Source organism: Palaemon carinicauda, chromosome 21 (assembly GCF_036898095.1).
Source record: "Palaemon carinicauda isolate YSFRI2023 chromosome 21, ASM3689809v2, whole genome shotgun sequence".
In the NCBI taxonomy this organism is placed as follows: domain Eukaryota; kingdom Metazoa; phylum Arthropoda; class Malacostraca; order Decapoda; family Palaemonidae; genus Palaemon; species Palaemon carinicauda.
In genome coordinates this window covers 12932952-12952951 of record NC_090745.1, presented here as the reverse complement: position 1 = coordinate 12952951, position 20000 = coordinate 12932952, and positions in this window count along the sequence as shown.

Here is a 20000-nt window from a genome sequence, read left to right as displayed (position 1 = left end):
AGCCCCGGTATGCAATGGAATAACTGCCGAGATGATATTAGCCGAAAATGACGGGACTCCCAGAATACTTACAAGATTATTTTGTAGAATTGGCATGAAGGGCAAAACCCGATGAATAGGAGCTACGAGTGCTGGGGAAAATGGCAAAGAAAAAAGGAAATCTGACTGATTGCAATAATTACAGAGGCATAATACTTACGTCAGTTGTCATGAAAATATAGTATGCTTATTAATAAGACGCTAGAAAATTTGATGAAAAGCTAAGAGATGAACAAGCGGGATTTAGAAAAAGGAAGAAGTTGTAATGACCAAATTTTCATTTTAAGACATGCTGTACAGTAATGTGTAGAATATAGGAATCCACTTTTGATGCCATTTATGGACTATGAAAAAGCCTTTGATAGTGTGCACTTGCCCTTTTTGAGGAGAGTTCTGCGATATTAGCGGTGTTCCTCTTAAATATGTGAATTTGATTAAGTATGTTCATGAGCATAGTAATAGCAAAGTTAATGTTAGTGGAGTCCTATCAAATGAATTTCCAACGAACAGTGGAGTAATCCAAGGGAATGTGTTGTCACCTATGTTGTTTATCCTCCTCGTGGATTTCGTAATGCAAAGAACAGATGGAGATGGTGGATATGGATTGGACTGGATTGGTAATAGGAAATTATCTGACCTAAAGTATGCTGATGACGCTGTCCTTATTAGCAGAACACCTTAGGATTTGCGATGCTTGCTTACCAGAATGCATGAAATATCACAGAAGGTTGGGCTCAAGATAAATACAGTAAAAGAAAGACAAGAGATGATGAGAATGGAATATGCAATGGAAGAAGAAATATCATCGGAAGGAGATATAATTTATTAGGTAGAATCATTTAAATATTTAGGGATTATGATCTCTAAGATAGGGTCTACTAGGTCTCTAAGACAGGGTCTTTAGAATTAGAGTTTAATGAAAGATTGAAAAGAGCAAATCAGGCAATGGTTAGGGTAAATAGTATTTAGAAATCAAATCGCCTGGAATTACACATAAAAATCAGGCCATACATTAGTTTACTGTATGGACATGAGTCGTGGTATGACCATGAAACAATATCCAACAGACTTTGTAGATTTGAGAACACAGCCCTCAGAAGAACATTGGGAGTTAAAAGGCAAGACAGGATTAGAAATGGAACTATAAGAGAGATTACTCGAGTGCCATATGTGGATGTAATGGTGAGCGGCAGATGGAGATGGTTTGGGCATGCTCTTCGCACTCCCCAAGAGAGATAAGTTCACCAAACTTTCAACTGGGCTTCACAAGGCACTAGAAGATTTGGAAGACCACGACCTACGTGACTGAGGACTATGAAGCGTCAAGTAGGAGATGATGAATGGAGAAGTATTGATTTAAAGAAATCTAATTGAGGCCCTTTGCGTCAATAGGCGTAGATGATGATGAAGATGATGATATACTGTATATATATATATATATATATCTATATCTATATCTATGTATATATATATATATATATATATACATAGATATAGATATAGATATATATGTATGTATATATAAATATATATATATATATATATATATATCATCATTATCACCATCTTCTCCTACGCCTATTGACGCACAAAGCATCTCCACTCATCATCTCCCCCTTCGTGTCACAGATATTTTTTGTAACATTTGTTATTCAGTGAATTTGTTTATTACCATTGCGTAGCACAGGTATACAAATATTTCACAATGTCCTTCTCCAGCTGTATATGGTTCTGGATTATTTTTCTCCAATTGGTCTGAAATTCGTTGAAAAAGAAAAAAGTAAAACTACCAAAGTAAAATTCGGGAAAATAGAAATAGCCATGTCTTCAGATTCCTGCAATATTCGAATACAACATTTCTCATTTTTAAGGATAAAAGTAATATTGAAATGGATGGTCACAATAAAAACATGTTTTATTGGGGAAAGTATCAATTTTATATCTTATGAAGAAAGGATGATACACATTTTCTACAGCCTTTACCAATACTCTCGATGGTTTTTTTTTTTTTTATTCTTTAACGTCACAAAATAACAAAAGCAAAAAAATCAGTTTCGAAGCAACATTTGTTTCAAGATCGTAGAAAAATAGTTATATAGTTAAATCAATAAATTGTATAATTCTATAAACAATAAGAGTGTGTTTTTTACTTTTGGGGGCTGAATATTCCTGGCATTTTTTAAAGTTTACATAGTGCAAGACTTTCCTAATGTGGGGTACATTGAATCTGAGAGAATAGCCAGCACTTCGCAATATCAATTTAATTGTTTCTCTCTTCATCTTCAATTTTAGAGGTACACAGGAATCTATAAAAATGCCCAAGGGGAACAGTGCAACATTTAGATTGGGACCTTCATATGTGTTAGAGTTGTCAAGGAAAACTCAAAATGTAGAGAGAAGATATAAGTATACAACTCCACTAAAGAAGTTGGAAGGAGGTTATGTTTTCACCCCTGTTTGTGTGTTTGTGATTTGTGTGTGTGCGTTTGTTTGTGGACAGTTTCCTGGCCACAATTTTAATCGCAGAGTTATGAAACTTGCAGAAATTAACCGTTATATAAAAATCTGGAAATTGTTAAATTTTGGAAGGTCAAGGTCAAGGTAACGGTCAAGCAAAATGCCCAATTCACGTAATCAGCCATAAGTTTGGACACCGTTGTTACATTGACTTAAAACTTGGTTCAAATTTAAGTATATGAAAATCCACACCATATAATACATGTTAAGGTCGAAGGTCAAGGTCAAGATCAACCAAAAGGTCAAATTCCGGTTTTCAAACATATGGCCACAATTTTAACCTTAAAGTAATAAAAATTGCAGTTATTTTAAACTGTTATGTCATGGAAATCATTAAATTTTGGAAGGTCAAAGTAAAAGCCATTAATATATATATATATATATATACATATATATATATATATATATATAGAGAGAGAGATATATATAATACATAAATACATATACTATATATATACTAAATATACACTATATATATATATATATATACATACTGTGTATATATATACTATATACATATATATACATACTGTGTGTATATATATATATATATATATATATGTATGTATGTATGTATGTATGTATATACATACAGTATATATATATATATATATATAAATATTATATATATATACATATCTATATGTATATATATATATATATATATGTGTGTGTGTGTGTGTGTGTGTATCGTTAGATAGATAGATATATATGCATACACAAACACACAAATGTATATATATATATATATATATACATATATATATATATATATATACACACACACACACACACACACACATATATATATATATATATATATACAGTATACACAAAAATATAAGCATGCATATATACTAAATTAATACACAGTTATAGTATATATATATATATATATATATACAGTATAATGTATATGAGTATTTGTGTGTGTGTAAATGTGTGTGCACGTGTCAACAAATCCCGTACAAAATGCAAAACCATTAGGAGGGCATTTCATGGATATGTCATTAAGATGTATTAAAAATATTTTTTTTTCAATTTCTATCCTTGAAATGTAAAACATGAGCCAAAGGATCTTATAGAACTTTCAAAATTATCCTCACAATATCAGTGGCAATTGATGCCAAAATATACAGTTAACATATACATGTATGTATTTCCCACTTAGATTGCACTCATCTAAACATACAAAACAACATTTATGTGACCTTATAAAGGAAATTTTAAATACCATTTTACATCACAAATTACGATTTGCATCGAATGTTTTTATGGTGAACAGGCTGACATGAATCTCTCTTCATAGTTTATATATGACAAGTCTATTTAACGTTGTTACTGGTCTTACTATATCTTATATTCTTTATCAATTACTTTATATATACTTTATGGATTTCCTTATTTCCTTTCCTTACTGGGCTATTTTTATCTGTTGTGGCACTTTAGCTTATAGCATCCTGCTTTTCCAACTAAAGTTGTAGCTTAACTAATAATGATAATGATAATGATAATAATAATGAAAATAAAAATAATAATAATAATAATAATAATAATAATAATAATAATAATAATAATAATAATAATAATAATAATAATAATAATCATTTTCAAAATCTAATCAAACTGTTCTTGGATTATGGCCAATCATCCCACCCAACTTCATGAGATCAGGTCAAATAGTTTTTGAGTTATGTGACTAACAAACACGCACTCTTACTTAGAAACAAATAAAAATACAAATAAGAGTAATGACATCACTATATCACATTGTATATAACAAGATACACAATTGAATTATGGCACCCTTCTCATGCAAATCGGATAAAAATTGACCACGATACCGCCAAAAAAAAAAAAAATAATATTTTACCTTATCGCGACCTTGGCCTTGATCTTTTGACCCAATCACTATCAAAACTTACTCAAATTGTCCTTGGATCATGGCCAATCATCCCACGAAATTTCACGAAATTCGGTCAAATAGTTTTTGAGTTTTGTGATTCGTTTTTTTTTTTTTACAGTTTCGTGACCTTGGTCTTGACGTTTGACTAAATAACTCCCACAATCTAATCAAATTGTACTTGGATCATGGCTAATCATTCCACCAAATTTCATGAGATTCGGTCAAATAGTTATTGAGTTTTGTGATTTGGTATCCTTTTTCGTGACCTTGGCCTTGACTTTAAACCCAATCACTCAAAAATTGGTCAAATAGTTTTTGAGTTATGCGAATCCCAAACACACAGACAGACAAGACCTATCAAAACATAACCTTCGCCGCAACGAAGTTGGCGAAGGTAATAACTGGACTCGAATTTTTCTTAGAGTTGCATTTGCACCGACTCGCAGCGATGCCCTTTTAATTCGGAAAGGTTTCATGCTATCTGATTGTTTAGAATTATCATCTCTAACCAATCAGCGAGCATGAAACTTTTCCGAGCTAAAAGGGCACCCCTGCGAGTCTGTGCAAATCTGCCTCACTAAAAAGAATTGACTATAGTTAATAATGAGAGGATCATGAAATCCAACAATCCCTGGTACGTACCAGAGGCTGTCCTTGGCAAGCCGTTGAGTCGATTTCATTCATCAAACACCTGTTTCATAACGAATGTTATCAATACACATTGCTATTTATAGCGTATATATACTGCAGTAGGATTTCATTTTTTTTAATATGCATCTTCTTTCAAGACCATTATTCGGAAATATTTTTTCATAAACTTTTGAGTTTTCCGTTGACCTGTTTTGTTTGTAACGCTTTTTGGAGTCTTTTAGATAGTGCAGAATCTCCCTTTCGGGTAAAATGGCTGAAATAGGCCGTCTGTATGCAGAGGAAGGATTAAAAGGAAAAAAAAAAATTTCAAAAGGAAAAAGAACAATGGGGAATATAAACGAATATTGTTGTTCGTTATCTTTTTTCCTCCTTTTCAATTTTTATTGCTTATTCTGCACAATTTATTTCATTTTTGAAAGATTCTCAATACATAAATTTTCTGTTGCTTCTCTTTTTAATTATTTAACTGTAGATAATTTTCTATTACTCATTGTCCTAAATGCGATGAAAACTAGAAAAACACTCAGAGTGCCGACCTCCGCCACGGTGTCCTATTTCCCAAAACCAACTTGCCTTTCCCAGTGGATTAACCGAAACTTGAACTTTGAACATAAGCCATTACAGGGTGTGGTAGAAGTGTCTCTTTTAACCCAGAGTTCCGAGAAGTGGTTCATGCTGACCTTATGAGATAACGGTTTCTCTGTTTTGACGATGAATTGACGAAGAGAATCAAGTCTGAATCCTCTTTACGATGTAGATTATTCAAACGAAATGATACCGCCAAAAATTTCTTATAGATGATTTATTATTGATTCACTATTGAAAATTATACTTCTTTTGATTTTTGAGTTCAAATCCAAATCCAGATTGTTGCACTGAAAATACAGATATTAGCTCAACACGACATTTTGGTATTCAAATTCAAATTATTAATTTACTCTGATAATGACATAAATATTGAAATAATGCTATTGAAAATTTCGAATTAAAAATGGGATCTTTAATATAATACTCTAGCTCTGAAAGTGGAGTTTTTAAAGAGAATATACATAACTGTGATCTGTGTCTCCTACAACTAAGCCCAGAGAGAGAGAGAGAGAGAGAGAGAGAGAGAGAGAGAGAGAGAGAATTACTGATAAAAATCCTTCAAGTACAGAGTACGGTTTGCGGCGCAAGAAACAACCTAATAGGAATCCTTTATGGAGGTATATGAAATATCAAAGCTTTGTGAGGAAGAATACCTGTTAATGGAAGAGGAAATTTTCAACTATTGTATTCATGTTAGATATAAGAGAGATACAAAAGTTGGAGACAAGATTGAGATTAGAGGCGCTACCAATATTTTCTTACCCCAGTTCATTGCTTCCAATGGGTAAGGGCTATAATCTGGTAGATGTGGCATATATTTTTGAGCGGCGTTGCCACATCATCCACGATATTTAGAGACCTTGGATATAAGACTGACCGGAGGGATGCGAGATTCACCCTTTGTAGCTGGACTATAAATATCATATCTTTTGATCCCGTTGATAATTAACAGTTTTATATATCAAACTGTACTCTGAAAGTACGACATGGAAAAAGAATAATCATGAGTGTTATGGTTAACTATTAAAGATCAAAATACTTATAACAGGATAAGAGATGTATACGGTAAATACATTAAAAGTGTCAGAATATATTGCTTTGCCCTTACAGGGACGACGATCTCAGGAAATCAAACAAACTTATCATGAAGAATGAATGAATGAATGATTTAAAGTTTTCAGGCAGAAGAAGCTCTTGGTGATACGAACACGATGTTATACACAAAACATATCATAATAGCTTATAATGTTCTCTTTCCTATGCATATATTCTCTAATAAACTATAAAATTGACCCTATTAAATAAATTAATTTTTGACTTACACCAGGATGGTTTTTAATAAAGTGAGTCTTATAATTGTTCACAAATACCGCAAAAATAAAATGTAATCTTAACAACCATTTTGATATCAAGACAAATCTCTAAATTAGAATGAAATAAATTATTCGAAAAAAGTCATCCCAAACGTACCTAAGAATTTTCCTTCTCCAAAGACAGGAAATGAAGCGAAAAAGGCTGTCAAATACAAAAGAAAGGAATAAACACGATTTCTTTCGGCACGTGTACAGAGGCCCTAATACGTAGGGATTTATTCCAAGGATTATGGTTCTGAAAGCCCGGAATAGTTGGAGTTCATTCCAAATTATGGTTCTAAAAGCCATAAATGCTCAGGGTTTATTCCTCGAATTACGGTTCTCAAGACCCGAACATGTAGGATTTTAACCCAAAGATTAAAGTTCATTCCAATGATTCCAGTTTTGCAGGTCCTAAAATGTACGAATTTATTTCAAGGATTAAAGTTCTGAACGCCCAAAAATATCTAGGTTTATTCTAAGGTTTACGGTTCTGTAGGACATAAATGGTTAACCGTTCATTCCAAGGCTTGCGGTTTTAAAGGCACTAAAATGTATGGATTTATTCCAAGGATTATGGTTCTGCAGGTTCCAAAATGTAGGGATTTATTCTAAGGATTATGGTTCTGAAGGACCTAAAATGTAGGGATTTATTCTAAGGATTATGGTTCTGAAGGCCCTAAAATGTAGGGATTTATTCCAAGGATTATGGTTCTGAAAACATTAAATGGTTGAGGTTAATTTCAAGGATTACGCTTCTAAAGCCCCTGAAGTGTAAGGTTTTATTTAAAGGATTACGGATTCTAAAGGCCCTTATATATTGGGTTTCATTCAATAAATTACATTCATGAACGCCCCAAACGATTGTGATTTGTTTCATGAATAAAAATTTTAAAAACCCAAACCAATGGGATTTATCAAGTGGATTGCGGTTCTCAATGCTGAAGAAGATTGGGATTTATTCCATGGATCATAATTTGGAAGACCCGAAACGATTGCAATATATCCAGTGGGTTACGGTTTCGAATAATCTTGAAAAACTTATTCAGTAAACTACTCACAAGTATGCCCCATATGACCTGTAAAAGCAGACACAGTGTGTGTCTCGTTACCACTAGTATCAATGCCACTAACCAAGGTCGATAGACCCTGCCACTAACAATGTCAGCCTGTACAACTAAAATAAGTGTTTCAAGGAATAATTTACTGAACCAAAGTTGATCAGTGAGTCAAGCTCTATCTTAAAAGACTAGTTTTTATTATCTATTCATATTCTGTAATTGATCAAAAACTTGTTGTGCCTATCTATCCATATTCTGCAAATGATCCAAACCTAGTTTTGCCTATCTATTCATATACTGCAAATGATCAAAACTAGTTTTGCCTATCTATTCATATACTGAAAACGAGTAAAAACCTAGATTGTAACATTTCGTCTGGGGGTTAATAAGAACCCCCCCCCCCTTGGCTAAGCCCCAGGATTGAGCAACTCACGTCTAATTTCTGATATGGATGAAGAAGTGGATTTTAATTAGCTCTTCAAATATCTTGTTTCAACATCATGAATAGACTTTATCCTGTTCTCAAAGTAATTACTATTACTTGTGTGGATTAGAGTTCTAATAATTCATACCAAATACTTTTGAATAGCTTAAACGACAAGGATTTATGGCATTTGTTATAATAGTGTCGACTCGATGCAATTCATGATATAATATCAGATTGCTTATAGCTCTGAAGACACCAAAACGATAGGGATTCTTATTACAAAACGATAAGTATTCTCATTACATTGACGATCGAGATTCTTAATACAATAATAAGGATTCTTATTAGATTGCCGATCGGGATTTTTATTACATTGGCGATCAGAGTTCTTATTACATTAGCGATTAGTATTCTTATTACATCGACCATAAGGATTCTCATTACATTAACGATTGGGATTCTTATTACACTGACGATTACAATTCTAATTACACTAACGATCAGGATTCTTATCACATTATGACAATGAAGATAACGAGAAGTCCGAGGTATATTTCATGCATTATGATGTTGAATATCCAAGTTGACTGAAATTCATGAAATAAATTATAATTCTGGAGACACTAATTATTTCTAGAAGACCAAAATCTGTCTTTCACAGTTTAAAGGTGATTCACTAATTAAAATTTCTTTATATTATCACTCGTCACATTTCTATAAAATATATCATCTACTCTTTCTCCAAAGCTAAGTATAAGTAGCTATGAGAGTACCAGTGTTTTCATAATTCAGAATAGGTTAAATGCTGCTTTAAAGGGATATACGCTTAGAGCGCCCATATCTTTCTGGGTATTTTAATTTATCTATAAAGAACGTTATTGCTACTCATCGTAATCTATTAAAATTCAATTTTTCACGACTTCACGAGTGGATATTCTATTACGAAGAAGTTTCGAGGATCAAGATTATTGTTGTTGATAAACAACGATAACAGAATTACCGATTATTTACTGTTCTTAAAATATTTTAATTTAATTGTTAATTACTTCTCTTATTTCCTTTCCTCACAGGGCTATTTTACCTGTCGGAGCGACTGGGCTTATAGCATCCTGCTTTTACAACTAGGGTTGTAGCTTAGCAAGTAATAATATCTCACCCAGACTGTGCAATGCAACTCAAAGTACATAACTTAAGTGTGACCTTCATTATAAACCAATCCCTCAAGTGAGTAAACCCCAACTTCAACAATATACAAACACTGTTTAATTTAATTTCCACTGATATGAAGGGTTTTTTTTTTTTCAGAAGCGAATTCCTTGAAAACATCTACGCTTTATAAAGGACGATATTTTTCATTGTTGCAAACTATCACAAATGGAAGTTTTTACAAGGTTGGTCAATACCAGCTCACCCAATTTCAATATATTCCTAGAGAGAGAGAGAGAGAGAGAGAGAGAGAGAGAGAGAGAGAGAGAGAGGGGGGGGGGGTTTCATTACTTCTGTCTTGCAATTTACAACGGCCCTTAACCCAATTATCTGGAACGCTCACTGATCTTCGTTGCCACAACTTGAACGTAATACAAGGATTCGCTTTCATCGTCCAACTGGACGGCCATTCCCAAGAACAGAAACTGCTCTCTCTCTCTCTCTCTCTCTCTCTCTCTCTCTCTCTCTCTTCAGGAAAAAAAGAAAATCCCATTAACATATTAGAAGGATTACCGACCCAGTTAGAAGTTTCAGCCATTCGAAAATACCCGTGGGTGTGTTTTAAGGGCGTGGGAGTCTGAGGCTGCACTAAAACTGGTTGGTTCAGGCAAACTTGCAAAAGCTTATTTTCTGAATAAAATTGCTGTTTGCTTGAGACTGCCAAGGTATGGTGAGAGTTTCGGTAAAGTTTACCAAGGTTTTAAAATGACATTAAAGGTTTAAATTCCACTCATGAATAGCAGAGGCAAGGGACAGGGACACTGCCTAAGCAGAACAATGCTATATAGAGACTGACCATTTATACATATAATCATTGCCCGGGCCCCTCTCCATCCAAGTTAGGAACTAGGAGGGCCAGGTAACGGCTGCTGATGATTCAGCAGGTAGACCTATAGGGTCACCCAACCCCTATCCTTAGTTCACAAGGATGGTGAGGTTACAGACAAATAAAATAACTATCGAGCTTGAGCCGGTCTCGATCCGCTGTCTGGCAGATTGTCAGCCATGAACGTTTCCAATAGGCCACCACAACTCATTAATCTGTATCAGGTGACCCAGTCAGTCTTGAAAATATACAGGAATTGATTTCTGTTTTTATACGAGGAACTTAAAATTTTCCTTAGATTAAGTTTACGTTGATTGAAAATTTTGGCTTCATGAGCCATTTCGCTCTGTCCTATCAAAAGAGCAATTTCTAATAAGGACCGATATTTCGGATCAACTCATTAAAATCTAGAAAAGCACTCTGCTAGTGCAAACTCCCGCTACGGCAGCCTATTTCTCGAAACCAGTTTGACTTTCCCAAAATCCTTTTAGACCGTAGGCGTATTTGAAGTCTATGTGACAACCATGTGTGAACTTGGGGTCAAGAGGAAGGTTAATTCGGTCGACCTTTTACTCGACCTTTACCCTTGACCTAGGGTGTTCAAAATTGAATCACTGCTACGTCTTGACGTAACTAAATTAATCCCAAAATGTTTCAATAGTCTATGAGTAAATTTGGGCCCAGGAAGTTGTTCACAAACCATTTGATAAACTGGGGCGAACACATAACCTCCCCCCAACTTCGTTGGCGAAAGGTAATCATACTCAATATGTCCCATTTTGAAAGGTTAATGAAATCAGTTAACCAGTAAGATGTATGTCGAAACTTCATGGGTAATTAAAAGTACAAAAACAAAGTATAGGACTGAGATGAGATAAAAAAATTCCAACTTATGTGATATAAAAAAAAGAGAAGCGATTGCATAAACAACACAAAAATGCAATTTCCAACTAACGATCGCAATAAGAGAGGAAAATAATCTGTCGCAAGCATTCCGTTGCTTGTGGCAAACAATACGCGCCTTTCCACAAGAGAAAAAGAAAAAAGAAAAGGTTTGGTGGTTATTGGAGATATTCGATTAAGGAAAGAGGCAATAAATGAAGCGAAGAAAATCCTAATTTTGTTTTTAATTAAGACGAATACGAACCACTTCAGAAATTAGGTCACAGAAATTCTCTCCTTGAAGTTTTTGCCGAATATACATTCGCGAAAATATTCAGTAATGCTGTTTGAGCTGGGCGTCCATCGGAGTTACATATGAGGGACCCTTAAAGCTGTTTCACATGACCCTCTTTTGTCAAAATCTGTGTATTATATTACAATTATATACACACATATATATGCAATATATGTACAAATATAAATTAAGAAACAGTATATACACATACGTATGCATGTGATTTTCTCAACATATTCATATGAAAACGAATCATCATAAATAGAAGACAGTATTCCGTATCATTACTCTGTATCACACCTAATAAAATTAATATATATCAGATATCATAAAATAGGATTCTATACTATAAAATAGTTTCTGAAAATCTTTTATCTATTTGTCGCGAATCATGAACTCTCTCTCTCTCTCTCTCTCTCTCTCTCTCTCTCTCTCTCTCTCTCTATATATATATATATATATATATGTATATATATATATATATATATATCAAATGAAACATCTAGAATTAAGTCCCACTCGTCCTAATAAACCAAAATTAATTTGGCTTCATAAAATACGCCAAGGTGAATTAATACCTTGTATCTCTGTTGTCTCTTCAGCAACGTGGAATTACAAGAGACTAAACTACATAGGAAGTTACACTATCATTCATATGTAAGAAGGAAATGAGACATAATGGTGAAAGCCTTAAACTAAAATCATCTCAAGATTTTTACAAAATAGTGAATAATGTATTCCTTCAAAAGGAATTGAATTAATATTTCCAAGTTGTGGAATTGCCTAAAACATCGATTGAAAAGAAATTTCACATGTACAGCAGGACACAGGGATTCCTGGTACACTTCAATCGGAGAAAGGGCACCCTGTCACACCGTTACTATACGGCGAGTTGTTGTGTTTCAACCTCCCACTACCTCTGCCATCTCTCCCTACACTACCTGTTTGGTTATTTGCCGCAAAGAGTTGTAGTGGCTTATGAGGTAACGTCCCTGACTTGTGATCGCCAGACTGGGGTTCGAGTCCCGCTCAATCTCGTTAGTTTCTTTAGCAGCTGCAACCTCACCATTCTTGTGAGGTAAGAGTGTGAGGTCAGGGGGAGCCTATAGGTCTACTTGCCATTGCCTGGCCCTCCCTGGTAACAGCTTGGATGGAGAGGGGGTTTTGAGGGCTGATCAGATGCATGTGTGGTCAGTCTCTAGGGCATTGTCCTACTTGCTAGAGCAATGTCACTGTCCACTGTCTCTGCCATTAATGAGGGGCCTTTAATCCTGTAAAGTATAGGAGTGGCAGAGTGCACTTCTTTGGAGCGAGGTATGCAGAGACTTCTGTGTCCTACTGTACATGAGGAGTAATGTAATATTCATACGGTTGATATTCAAATCGCGTATAGGCGTAATTCATGATAATCTATGGAATATATAATTTAGGGAATGGTCTCCGGAAGTAACCTTTTATGTGTTGACTTAAAAGGAAACCTCCAACGTTATAAATGTGTATTAGTAAAAGAATAATATCAAACAGCCTAAGAATTCTCATCAACTACAATGACAGGTTTGCTTGTCTTTCTATTTACGAAAGACAGGGCAGGTTTTTGCCAGATGGGGTTTGAAGTCCCTCTCAGACTCATTTGTGTCTTTAGTGCCTGCAACCTTACCATTCTTTTGAACTAAGGTTAGGGGTTTGAGGGAGGCTATAAGACTATCTGCCGAGTCATCAGCAGCCATTGCCTGGGCATCTCTGGTCCTAGCTTGGGTAGAGAGGGGGCTTGGGTGCTGATCATATGATATATGGTCAGTTTCTAGGGTATTGTCCTGCCTGTAAGGGAAATGTCACTTTCTCTTGCCTCTGCCATTCATGAGCGACCTTTCAAGATATTCAAAACAGGCATAAAAGATAAATGCAGTTTTCCTGTCATCCAAAAAACTATCTGGAGCTGACTTCCGGAGGGATGCTCTGTTCGATGTTTGGACGCCACCCAAATACTGTTTATTCATTATGAATAAGATATCGGAGTGGGAATACCTTGATATGGTGAAAGGATTTGCGTATCGCCATGATCAGCAAAGCTGTACTAGTCAGGGCCATCAATACTAGGTTGGTTAGGTGTGAGCGAGCAGACTAAAGTCTCCCACCATCACTAATCTGCAGTGACCAGCGCAGTGGACTAGAAACAGCTACATTTATTGTTGTTGTTGTTGTAAATTCTCAGTATCGAAAATCATCAAACATAATTCGTTTGAGTAGCAAATGCTCAGAGAGGGAAAGCGACGACACATTTAAATAATTAAAACAACATAACATGTAAATGTCATATTTGTATCCTCTCATCTCTAAAGAGACTAATTCTTTGTACCCAAAAGAATTATTCATAAATCGAGGCATTTGAGGATGAAATTTGGCCAGGTTCAAGGAGAGGAAAAGACATTCAGCGCCAACATAAGTGATCAAATGAATGATCTATTGTAAAGAAAATATACTGTTATTCTAGACTTACTAATACATACTGATATATCAAAATTAAATGTATCATTCACTAATAATCATGCGCAAAAAAATCAATCTGTTAAAAATTATTCGAATAAATACTGTTTAGTGTTTACAGGTGATCTGTCTCCCTTCAGATAAATACTGTTTAGTGTTTATAAGGGATCTGTCTCCCTTCAGATAAATACTGTTTAGTGTTTATAAGGGATCTGTCTCCCTTCAGATAAATAGAGTTTAGTGTTTACAAGCAATATGTCTCCCTTCAGATAAATACTGTTTAGTGTTTATAAGGGATCTGTCTCCCCTCAGATAAATACTGTTTAGTGTTTATAAGGGATCTGTCTCCCTTCAGATAAATACTGTTTAGTGTTTATAAGGGATCTGTCTCTCTTCAGATAAATACTGGTTAGTGTTTATAAGGGATCTGTCTCCCTTCAGATAAATACAGTTTAGTGTTTATAAGGGATCTGTCTCTCTTCAGATAAATACTGTTTAGTGTTTACAAGGGATCTGTCTCCCTTCAGATAAATACTGTTTAGTGTTTACAAGGGATCTGTCTCCCTTCAGATAAGTACTGTTTAGTGTTTATAAGGGATCTGTCTCCCCTCAGATAAGTACTGTTTAGTGTTTATAAGGGATCTGTCTCCCCTCAGATAAGTACTGTTTAGTGTTTATAAGGGATCTATCTCTCTTTAGATAAATTACTGTTTAGTGTCTATAAGGGATTTGTCTCCCTTCAGATAAATACAGTTTAGTGTTTATAAGGGATCTGTCTCCCTTCAGATAAATACAGTTTAGTGTTTATAAGGGATCTGTCTCTCTTCAGATAAATACTGTTTAGTGTTTACAAGGGATCTGTCTCCCTTCAGATAAATACTGTTTAGTGTTTATAAGGGATCTATCTCCCCTCAGATAAGTACTGTTTAGTGTTTATAAGGGATCTGTCTCCCCTCAGATAAGTACTGTTTAGTGTTTATAAGGGATCTGTCTCCCCTCAGATAAGTACTGTTTAGTGTTTATAAGGGATCTGTCTCTCTTCAGATAAATACTGTTTAGTGTTTACAAGGGATCTGTCTCCCTCCAGATAAATACTGTTTAGTGTTTATAAGGGAACTGTCTCCCCTCAGATAAGTACTGTTTAGTGTTTATAAGGGATCTGTCTCCCCTCAGATAAGTACTGTTTAGTGTTTATAAGGGATCTGTCTCCCCTCAGATAAGTACTGTATAATGTTTACAGCTTCAGTATATCATCCGAGCATTTGATGAGGTTTTAATTTTACTCTTTTTATTATTTGCTTTTTCTTTTTTATATCAACGTGCTTTTTCCCCATTTGTATGGAGTAAGCAGGTTGCCTTCTTTTTGAAGGACTTTGCTTTGGCTTTGGGTAGACAGTAGTCCCGATTGGCTGCCCTGCCTGACATCGCTTAAACCCCATTAGCGTATTTTCATGTGTTGTACCAGTCACCAGCGTCCTGGAGCGGTTTGGTAGGCAGTTCTTATGTATTGACTAATTGTTATACTGAATTACAAACAATAGTAGAAAATAACCGTTCCATTCTGGAAAGGACTATTTATTGTTTTGTAAATATTGTTACAACCCAGCATATTTAGTAAGGTATGTTATGTTTATGCGTAGGGAAAGTTATTATAACAAATCTTCCCTCTTTATATTTACCTACCTGTGTTAGATATCACCAACGCAACAAAAGCCTTCAGCAACCTTCCATGCCTCTTACTCGATAAATCCCTGTTTATTTCAAACAATTAGCTTATTAAAGATAATACAGTTCCCGAAAAAATTTTTTTTTCATACAATCCTTGTATTGAAGGTATAGAAGGTGTACCATACAATCTAATGCAATGAAGTACTACTGACAATCTGATCAAACTACTCTGTACGGGAATTATATAAGGAAATACTCGGTTATTAAACTGTGAAGAACGCTGAAGAACCAACATAACCAACTCCATAAGTTAAATAGAAAGGCAACATTTTGCCAAGCAAATACAGCATATTTCACTCCAACTGCTATTCCCCCCACCAAACCCCCCCCCCCCCCTGCAGCCATGGATTGATTGATTGATTATGAGTTATCTGGCATCCTGGCATATACAGTATATGCAGCCATGGACTGGACCATAATGATTTCCAGAAATGGATCCCCGATAGATTTACCAAAAATCATTCTGAAGTGGCGTGTGCAAATATTGTGACCAACGTCCTGTGGGCATATATTATAGACGTTTCCGTGAGAAATTTCAGGTCATGTGGTTTAAATAAAAAATAAAATAAAAAAAGAGCCGAAAATCACTAAGATTAATAATTTTGAGGTGATGTATACGAAAAACGTGACTTACATCCTGTGGACATATATGCAATCATCCTCATACGCAATTTAAGGTAATTTGGTAGAAATATGAAGGCACGGGAGTCGAAAATGTGTATTTTTGGTCTAAAAATGAACAAAATTGCAAAATCAACCATTTTGAACAAACGTATTCCGAAAATGTTGACTTCCTATTGGGATTCGTCTAAGGCACCTCCGTACCAAATTTCAGGTCATTCAGTTATAATACCAGGGCAGAGGAGATCTAAATTTTTTATCAGAAAATGACAAAAAACAATCGCTAAAATTATTTTAAAGATGTGTATAAAAATATTTAAAACGCACCTTTGTACAAAATTCCGTATCATTTGGCCCAGAAATGGCTGAGATGAATCGATTTCAAGATTTGACATCAGGAGAAGAAACATCGGGGAAAACAACAACATATTTCCCTACCATGGAATGAAATACAGTATAACGAGGAAGACGAGGTTGAAAAAAAAAAAAAAATGGGATTTCATCATGGTTAGGTAAACAAGAGGTACCATCACTGAAGACCAATAACGAATCAATTTATCTCGGTTTAAGTTCAGGAAGTGAATTGAATAACGTTCGAATGGCTGAAAACAAACACCTTGATAAAACTTCCAACATCAAAAGCCTTCGATAATTGGGCAAAGTTACTGTTGCCATGAGCAGTAGCATCACTGCGCTTATAGATTCCGCATCGTGTCTAAGGATTTCGTAATATCTAAAAGACGAAAGTGTCTGGTATAAACTGATGCCTCCTTTGAAATCTTACAAGTGAATGCGTTAACTTGATTTACCATCGCTTTCATGAGCAGTATCTATCAAGTCGCTCGTTGCGAGGCTGCATCAAAGTTGCTGATAAAACGAAGAGAAAATTATTTTATGTACATTAAGATTGTTTTTACACAATATCAAAGAAAGTTCTCAAATTCGCGATTATTAATTTCATAAAACAGTGTTAATCATGAAGTATTTAACACTTAGAAATATAATTTTTCTTATTCTCTTAAATAAGCATCAAGTAAATGCAATACCTTGCAATCTCCTTTGGCAGATTATGAGTGCTCATTTCCTAGACATTCGACGGTAATCTCCATATATCTGTTTGTCTGCTAACTACTAATTATTTTCTCTGGAAGAATCTTAACTTTAAATACTTAAAAAATTTCTATTCCTCCATCTTGTTATCTGTATTTTTCACTTTTATTCAGGTCTTTATGTTTTGATTCACGCACTGCTGATTTTGTCAGAATTTTCCCTTTTCTATATTTCTAGGAACCCCAATTGAGATTTGCCTCAGAAATCATACTTTCGAAATTCTGAAGAGGATTTCACTAGCTTTGATTTCAAGGAATATTTCATTTGAATTGCCAATACTTCAGGGATTATGTATCTCTTTTACCCCAACTAAAATCCTTTAGCTTTAAGATTCTATGAATAAATTAAGGAAAAATATCAATATTAATATATACATATTATATATATCATCATCATCATCAGCCGTATCTAGTCAACTGCATGACAAGGACTTCAGGCATATACTTTCATTTGCGTCTGTTTATGGACTTAGTTTCTACGGCAGTCTACATCGACAAATTTTCTTAGTTCGTCAATCCATCGTCTTCCCTGCTTCTTTTGCAATATCTAAGAACCCGTTTTGTTTATCCTAATGTCCATTTATTATCTGCCATTCTCATTACATGTCCAGCCCATGTCCATTTCTTTTTCTTACATGTTGTTAGAATATCCTCTACTTTAGTTTGCTCTCATATCCAAGTTACTATTTTCTGTCTCTTAGTATTACTCCTATCATTATTCTTTCCATAGTTCTTTGAGTTGTAACCAGCGTATGTTTTAAGGCTTTAGTAAGGCTTCAAGTTTCCGATGTACATGTTAATAGCGGTAGGACCAACTAATTAAAAACTTTTCTATTTAGAGAAAGTGGCATTTTACTTTTTATAATCTCATTTTGTCAATCAAAAGCTCTCCACCCCAAGCTCATTCTTCTTTTAATTTTAGTTTTACGTCCTGGGGAAGGGAATCACTTATTGTCTGGCCGAAGCACGTATATTCATCAACAATCTTTAGAGGTTCGTCCATAACCCTATTTGAGGTGTCTGTATTTTCATTGAACATTATCTTAGTTTTACTCATATTTATTTCCAGTTCAACATTTCTGCTTTCTCTATTCAATTCTTCTATCATCTTTTGCAATTCCTCTATCATCTTTTGCAATTCCTCCCATGATTCACTAAACAGAACTATTTAATCTGCATATCTTAATTTGTTGAAGAGTGGGTCGCCCTGTCTAACTTATTTCTCAACCAAGATTTTTTATGTAGTTTTAGGATTTAAAAAAAAATATATGCAAGATTTCTTTTAAAATTTCACATTCATTACTTTTTTATTATTTCTAAGCTTAGCAATGATATTATGATTGGTTTAGAGAAATGCTCAATCATTTGCCGATATCATAGAATAAACCAAAAGCGTATTTCAGTTATAGTTTGGATGTATCGATTAAAAAGAAAAAATGTCATGAGCGCCACCTCTGCCCCTCTGCAAAAGAGCTGTACTTACTTGACCGCTACTTTGGTTCGGGTTACACGCATACTATGATTATTCTCTTGTTCTGTGGTCGACTGCATAAAATTTCAGTTTAATCACATCTCTCTCTCTCTCTCTCTCTCTCTCTCTCTCTCTCTCTCTCTCTCTCTCTCTCTCTCTCTCTCTCTCACGTGGTATTCTGATCAATATTAGATTTATGATATAGATACTTGACGAAAATTACTTGTGAAACCAAAGCGAACAGAAATGATTGGTGGTTCTATTCTGTCGAATTCTTAAAAAGTAGTAATATATTTTTTCTATACAATCTTGTAAAACTATCCCATTTACTTGAACCTGCAAAATATATAGTTTTCATAGGACAAGAATCCCTTTTAGGAATATAATAATCAAACTAAACTTTACTCAAGAGATCATGACCCCAGAAAAAAAAAAAAACATTAAGGGTTGTGGTGGCCTATTGAAAACGTCCCTGTCTGATGAAAACTGGACTGGGGTTCAAGTCCTGCTCAAACTCGTTTGTTTCTTGAAGAGTCTGCAACTTCCCCACCCTTGTGAGCTAAAGGGGGGGGGGGGGTTTAAGGGTGGAGGACCCCAAAGCTCTACCTGCTGAGTCATCAGCAGTCATTGCCTATAACTTCCTGGTCCTACCTTGGATGGAGATAGGGCTTGTGCGCTAACCATAAGTAATATGGTCAGCCTCTAGGGCATCGTCCTGTTTACTAGGGCAATGTCCCTGTCCATTGCCTCTGTCATTAATGAACAGCCTATATTCCAGTTACTGAAATGGTGAACGCACGCTCTCTCTCTCTCTCTCTCTCTCTCTCTCTCTCTCTC